Source organism: Parus major, chromosome 22, assembly GCF_001522545.3.
Source record: "Parus major isolate Abel chromosome 22, Parus_major1.1, whole genome shotgun sequence".
NCBI lineage: Eukaryota > Metazoa > Chordata > Aves > Passeriformes > Paridae > Parus > Parus major.
This window is the reverse complement of record NC_031790.1, coordinates 1,029,632-1,036,276: the sequence shown is the minus strand read 5'-3', so window position 1 is coordinate 1,036,276 and position 6,645 is coordinate 1,029,632. Positions and strand designations below refer to the sequence as shown.

The 6,645-nt window shown below is 47.3% G+C and overlaps 1 protein-coding gene across 2 annotated transcripts in view; it reads left to right on the top strand.

Annotated features, from left to right (window-relative positions):
• LRRTM4 (leucine rich repeat transmembrane neuronal 4) overlaps positions 1 to 6,645 on the top strand; it is a 155,119-nt gene that overhangs the window by 102,109 nt on the left and 46,365 nt on the right. The window lies entirely within an intron of this gene.

Sequence of the window (6,645 nt, the reverse complement as noted above, 5' to 3'; positions counted from 1 at the left end):
GGTGTCACTGAGGGGAAAATGGACACAGCTTTAATGAGGATTATTGGGGCTGATGGACATGGATATGGGGTTCTGGTGTCACTGAGGGGAAAATGAGAATGTTCTGGCCCACTGATGGCAGGGAAAATGGAATTTGCAGGGAGAGAGGCCCAAATCCTTCCAGGAGCTGATTCCTGATGGCTATTGCAGCTAAAGCAGGAAGGTCTAACAGGGGTAACTGTGCTGGATCTTTCCACTGGTGCATCCTTTACCTTCTTGTTAAGGGGAAAAATCCCCACTTGGCCCAAAACCCCTTTGCAAACCAGAGCCTGGCTCTCCAAGCCCATATTTCTTATAAAAATAAGGAAAATGACCCCGAGTCCCGCCCGTTCCACTTGACTTACGCAAGCACAGACGCAGTTGCTGCGTTCCTGTGCCCCAGTCCTGCCCCAGAGCATTTTCCAGCCTGCATTATGCACAGCTGCCTGCAGCCCCACTCCAAAACCTCTGCATGACGCAGCCAAATTCACATTTCAAAAGTGCTTTCAGAGCCCCTGCTCAGAGCAGCCCCATCCACCCTAAATTTGTGTTTTAAAGAGGCTTCAGAGTCGGTGCTGGAGTTTTCTTCCTCGCACTTAATTCTGGTTTTGGGGCTGCTAATGGAAGTGTCATTGTAGTGCTGGCTGGCCCAGGGCAGTAATGAGTACTGGATTTAATTGTGGGATTTTTGGGGCTGTTGTGAATTAATAAATAAACAGGAGCCTGAGAGTTCTGCACTAAGGGGGAGAAGCTCCAGGCAGGCACAGAGCCCTGGGGTCGCAGCTGAGAGGCTCCAGAAGCTGTGCCAAACCTCTCCTGCTGGATTGATCATGTAGGAAAGGCCCAGGAAGCGAATTGGGAGAGGGGAATTTGGTCAGTGAAACATTTCTGAAGCCTCTGCACCTGGGGATCTTGCAGGAATCATCTGTTCCTCAGTGCTGGCCCCCGGGGCAGGAACGTGGAGTCCTTGGTTTGGGGTTTTAACTAAGCAGGAAAACCTCTGGAATTAAACTCTGGCAGATTCCCACAGTTTGTTTTATTCCATGTCTGCAAGACTTTCATCCTTTTTCCCCAAACCACTTCTCAGAGCTTTTCCTGACAGCACAGAGGCAAGAAATGATGTTTTGCAAGATATTAACCATTAACATCCTTTGATTTTTTTTTTTTCTGAACTACTTAAATCCTCATGTCTAAGATTTGCTCTGAGATATTTGGAGAGAGATATTTGATTTTTCTCTGGCTCTCTGCTGCCTGGGGAGGATGGGAATGCAATGCTCACTCCCACACTCACTGCAAGCTCTCATTGGGTTGGTTTAGACCAGGATTGAGGAATATTTGGGGAGCAGACGTGGTGCACAGAGCCTGGATTTAGTCAGCAGGAATTCCACAGCTGTTTTAGAATATTACCAGGTATTTATTCCAAAAAATCCCACTTTAACCACAGCTCCCAGCCCAGTCACTGAGCTCAGGAGAGGTGGGAGGAGCTGTGGCTTGAGAGGGAAAGGTGAAAATCCCGTGTTTTAAATGGAATTCTGGGATGAACAGCTGTCTCAAGGATGTGCTGCAGGACACAGAGAAAAGCTCCCGAATTTCTGCACTGCCCTGATCAATTCGGGACAGCTGAAACTCCCAAGAGCTGGAATTTTAAAGTCAGATTTTTAACAAGTATTTCAAGGCCTGTAGCAGCAGCGATTTAATTGGAACCTCTCATGGCAGAGTTTTTCAGGTGGAATGTGGCGCACAGGTCTGGCCCACGGGGGTTTGTGTCGTTTCACTCAAGCTGAGTCATTCTGATGCCAAAGGAAAGCAGAGCAGCTCCTCTTTCCCTCCCTGGGCAGTGCAGGGCTGTGCTGAACCCTCGTGGGTTTACGAGGGTAAACACCTGCAGCCCACAGGGATAAAACCTCCAGGGAGAACACTGGGCACGTGGAGGAGGAGAGGGAAATAGGAGCTGCTCCTTCAAAAATCAGTTTTCACTGAATCCTGGGGTGGTTTGGGCGGGAAGGACCTGAAATCCCACCCAGTGCCACCCCTGCCATGGCACTGGAGGAGCTCTAAGGTCATTTCCACCTCAAATCATTCCGTGGTTGATTCCTACTCCAACACTGGGATATGTTAAACCAGAGGGGATTTATTTCAATTTTAACCTAGCTCAATTTACAGATGGGATTATCCAGAAGAGAACAGCAGAGAGGCTGTGGCTGCCCCTGGATCCCCAGGAGTGCCCAAGGCAGGTTGGATCACCCTGGGTTGATTCCTACCCCTACATTGGGATATGTTAAACCAGAGGGGATTTATTTCAATTTTAACCTAGCTCAGTTTACAGATGGGATTATCCAGAAAGGAATAGCAGAGAGGCTGTGGCTGCCCCTGGATCCCCAGGAGTGCCCAAGGCAGGTTGGATCACCCTGGGTTGATTCCTACCCCTAGATTGGGATATGTTAAACCAGAGGGGATTTATTTCAATTTTAACCGAGCTCAGTTTACAGATGGGATTATCCAGAAAGGAATAGCAGAGAGGCTGTGGCTGACCCTGGATCCCCAGGAGTGCCCAAGGCAGGTTGGATCACCCTGGGACAGTGGGGGCTGTCCCTGGCCATGGCAGGGGTGGCCCTGGGCAGGATTTCAGGTCCTTCCCACCCAAACCACCCCAGGATTCAGTGAAAACTGATTTTTGAAAGTAACTCTGGCACACAACACATTCTTTTATTGAGATTTGTCTTTTGGATTGGCAGCTGGCAGGTCCCTAAAAATGAATTTTTTAGTTCTATACTTACACCAGTATTCCTTGAAAATGTCATTGCTGCCTGGGTTTGGTGGCTGTTCCATTCATTTTCTTCATTACAGAGGGATTTTCATTCCCAAAATTGACCAAATCACTCTTGTCTCTTTGACAAGACTTCATTTTTCTCCTGCTTTGTACCTACTGGCTCATATTTCCCCAGCTGGCAGATTTTGAACCTTTATTTATCCCATCTCTTCTCCAGCCTCTCACCATCTTATTCCATATGTTTATTATCTTTTCCATCCCCAAGCTGTGAATAATTTTGAGGGAGATCAGGCAGCTGCCTGGGAATCAGCTGGTTGGCAGCAGCCTGGTGCTGGAGAAGTCCCTGGGTTAACTCACAATTGCTGCTGAAGGATTTTGGAGAGCACAGAAAATCATCCTTTCCCAGCAGTGCCAATCCCAAACTTGTCAGAATTACCAGCTGCTATTGGATTGACTGAGAAATAGTGAATTAAAAGAAAAAAGATCATGATGTTCTGTGTATTTATTTGCTTTTTATTGGTTTTTAAAGCCAGGACGAGCTGAATTTTAAATGTTTAATGGAACTCTGGATTCTTATTTAATTAAAGACTTAAAATTAGGAATATTGTCTGTTTAATCCTGGGAGTTTATCAGTGAATGGATCAGATTTGCTTTCTGAGGGTGCTTTAGAAAATTAAGGTCCTGAATGGAGGGTCAGTTGGAACAAACCCCAATCCCACCCTTGTTACATTCCTGCTTTCTCCCTCAGCTCTGACTCCTTTACTTCTGTGGTCCCCACACTGTGCCTGAACCCACTGAGGTAAAAGCAGATCTCAAATCTCCTTTGCTGCATCCAAACTCCTGTTAAAAGTCAGATTATTGCTGCTCTCCTGAGGGAATTGGAGCACGTTGCCCATCCACACATTTTGGGGAGGAGATGCTCCATAGCAAGCAAGGCAGGACTCCAAATTACAGTTCCTGGCATTTCTCTTTGAGGAGCTGAGAAATTGTTCAAAAAAAAAAAAAAAATCCCAAGTAAAGCATGAATTCCATGCAGTTTATTCCTTCAGCTTTTCCAAGGGAAGTGCACAGGCATGGAAATATTTGTGTCTGATTTTTGCCTGCTCACCCAACAGTTCAAACAGGCAGCAGCCAAAGCAAAGCTCTCTCTGTCTCCAAATAAACCCCAAAATATTTTGATGGAAGAAGAGCATGAAGGGTTATCATTAGCTGGGTTTAATATCAGGGAATTATAAAAATCACGCGTGAATCCACAAACAGAGAGCCTTTCCTGTCGGATGGAGCTGGATCAGAGGTGCTGGATTCCTGCAGGCTGCTGGGATGTTCCTGCCGTGGATTGACAACTTGTTTTTCCCAAGGCACTCACAGGCTGCAGGCACCCATTGTATAAAATCCTGTTAATTTTTAGCTTGGTGCTGTTTGTGTTGCCACAGGACATGACATTTTCTGGGCATTTTTTCACGGCAACATTAGGATTGAACAGGATGAAAGTCATAGAATTGAAGAGAGGTTTCTTTTGGAAGCAACCTCTGGAGGTAATTTCTGAGCTCAGGGTTCCACAGGGCCTTGTCCAGTACAAGGCTGGAGGATGAAGATTCCCCAAACTTTCTGGGCCGTGTTTTGGTCTTTAACTACTCACTTGGTTGATTTTTGTAGATTTTTAAAATAAGAGCAATCAGAATTTCTCTCCTTGCAGCTTGTGCCTGTTGCCTCAGTGTCCCAGATTCCTGAGGTGGGTCTGGCTCCATATTCCCAGACTTTTTCAGGGAACAGAAAAAGGTTGGACTTCCTCCTCTTCCCCCTGAACAAACCTGAGACCCTTTTCTCTTTCCTCAGCCTTTTCCTGCTTGCCATGTGTGTTGGATATCAAAAACAAATTCTTCAGTGGTAGAGTGGTTAAATGTTGGGCCAGGATCTCCAGGGAAGTCGTGGAGCCACTGGAAATGTTCAGAACAGGAACAGAAAGGGCACTTTTAGATTTTTTAGGCATGGTGGGGTTCAGCCAATGATCTTGGGGGTACTTTCCAACATTAATGATTCCATAATTCCATATCCAGTGGGGAAGAAGGCCCAGTTCTGCCTGATGATTCCCTGGGCCAGGGCTGGGAGCCTTGGATGGGGATTAATTACTGTCCTCTCCCCACAGGCCATGTCCCACCTCAGTAACAAATCCCCCACTAAAGGACCTGCTTGGCAGGGCTGCTCCAGGATGGGAATCTGGACTTCCACATCACACAGAGATGAGAGAATCTTTCTCAATTTTTATAGAATCACAAAATCAAGGTTGGAAAAAACCTCCAAGACCATCAAGTTCAGTCTTTGATCCATCACCACCACACCTGGTTTAACTGTGTCACAAGCCCAGCAGAAAATTTTCTGACCATGCAGGAGACCCAACATCTCTGCAGTTCCTCAGTGCCTGGAGCTGTGGCAGGGGGATTCCCTTTCTCAGGGGAAGACTGGAGAGCAGGGAAAGGTTCTTCCCCAGAGGGTGCTGGACCTGCCCAGGCTGCCCAGGGAATGGTCCTGGCCCCGAGGATGTCACAGCTCCAGGAGCGCTTGGACACCGCTCCAGGGATGCCCGGGGTCTCTAAAATCCCTTCCAACCCAAACCATTCTGGGAACCTGTGGAAGCTGGCCAGGCATTCCCTAACCAAGGCCAATCCTGTCCAACTCTGCAGAGCACCACGGAGATTCCAACAACCCCAGGATCCGAACTGCATTCCCTGTGAGCTGGCTGTGAGAACCAGCATCGCCTCTCCCTGTGCTGCAGGCAGCGAAGATCCAGCCCCACAGGAGCCCCTTCTCACATGGAATATCTCTGGGAAGCTCCCAAATCCAGTAACTGCTCAGGATTTGCTTTGCACTCGCACCTCTGGCAGTTTGAAGCTGCTGGAGAAACATCAAAGATAAACACAGAAACCTAAAGCTTGATTAAGCGCATGAAAAGCTGCTGTTAAATTGGGCCTCTGGCTTTCCTTGTGAATCCTTTTTATTTTCCCACTTGCCTTTTCTTTCATTTCTTTTTCGTTTTTCGCTTCAGCAGGAAGCTCATTTGTGCAGGGAATGTGACCTGGGGATGATCATAAGGAATGCAAAGGGCTCCTCCACACCCTCAGACCTCTCTGTGGACTTCTTACGAGTCTGTTGAGGATAAATATTACTCCAGACACTTTTGTCAAGGAAATTTAGCTCAGATCCTTAACCCAGGATCAGCTCAACAAGTGTGCTGAGGTCTCAGGAGCTTGGATCTCTTACACACTTTGGATATGAAGGATGTTATCTTTATTTACAAGGGTGAAAAATGAAAAAGCCCTCAGTGAAATGAAGGGCTTCCTGTGAATGTATCTGAGACAAAAATTACAATTAAATAGGTGGAAAATTACCTGAGACAGCTTGTGCTGGGATATAATTCAGAAACAAGTGTTAGGAGCGTGAGGCAACGGGCAAGGATCAGGAGACTCCAAAGGGAGTCCGTGTACAAAGGATCAAATTCACCTCTGGAGCAGCTCCAAGGAATCTCATCTCTCCCAGGGCAGCAGATGCACTGCCAGGGTTATGCAAAAGGTGTTTATCTAATCTTTGCACTCACAAATTATTATTTATATGGGAGGAATGCTGAGGTGTCCTGGGACCAGGGCCCTGTTGTGTGGAGTGATGTACAGGCCCCGCTCTGAGCAAACCGGAGATAAGGAATGGTATCAGCCAGGGAAGTGATGGATCCTGCAAGAAACAAGTGGATAAAACCTGGTTTAGCATTTTAATTTGATGTGGGCATGGCTTCAGCACACTGGAGCCTGTCCCTGTGTCCTGGGTGCTGTCCCTGTGTCCTGGGTGCTGTCCCTGTGTCCTGGGAC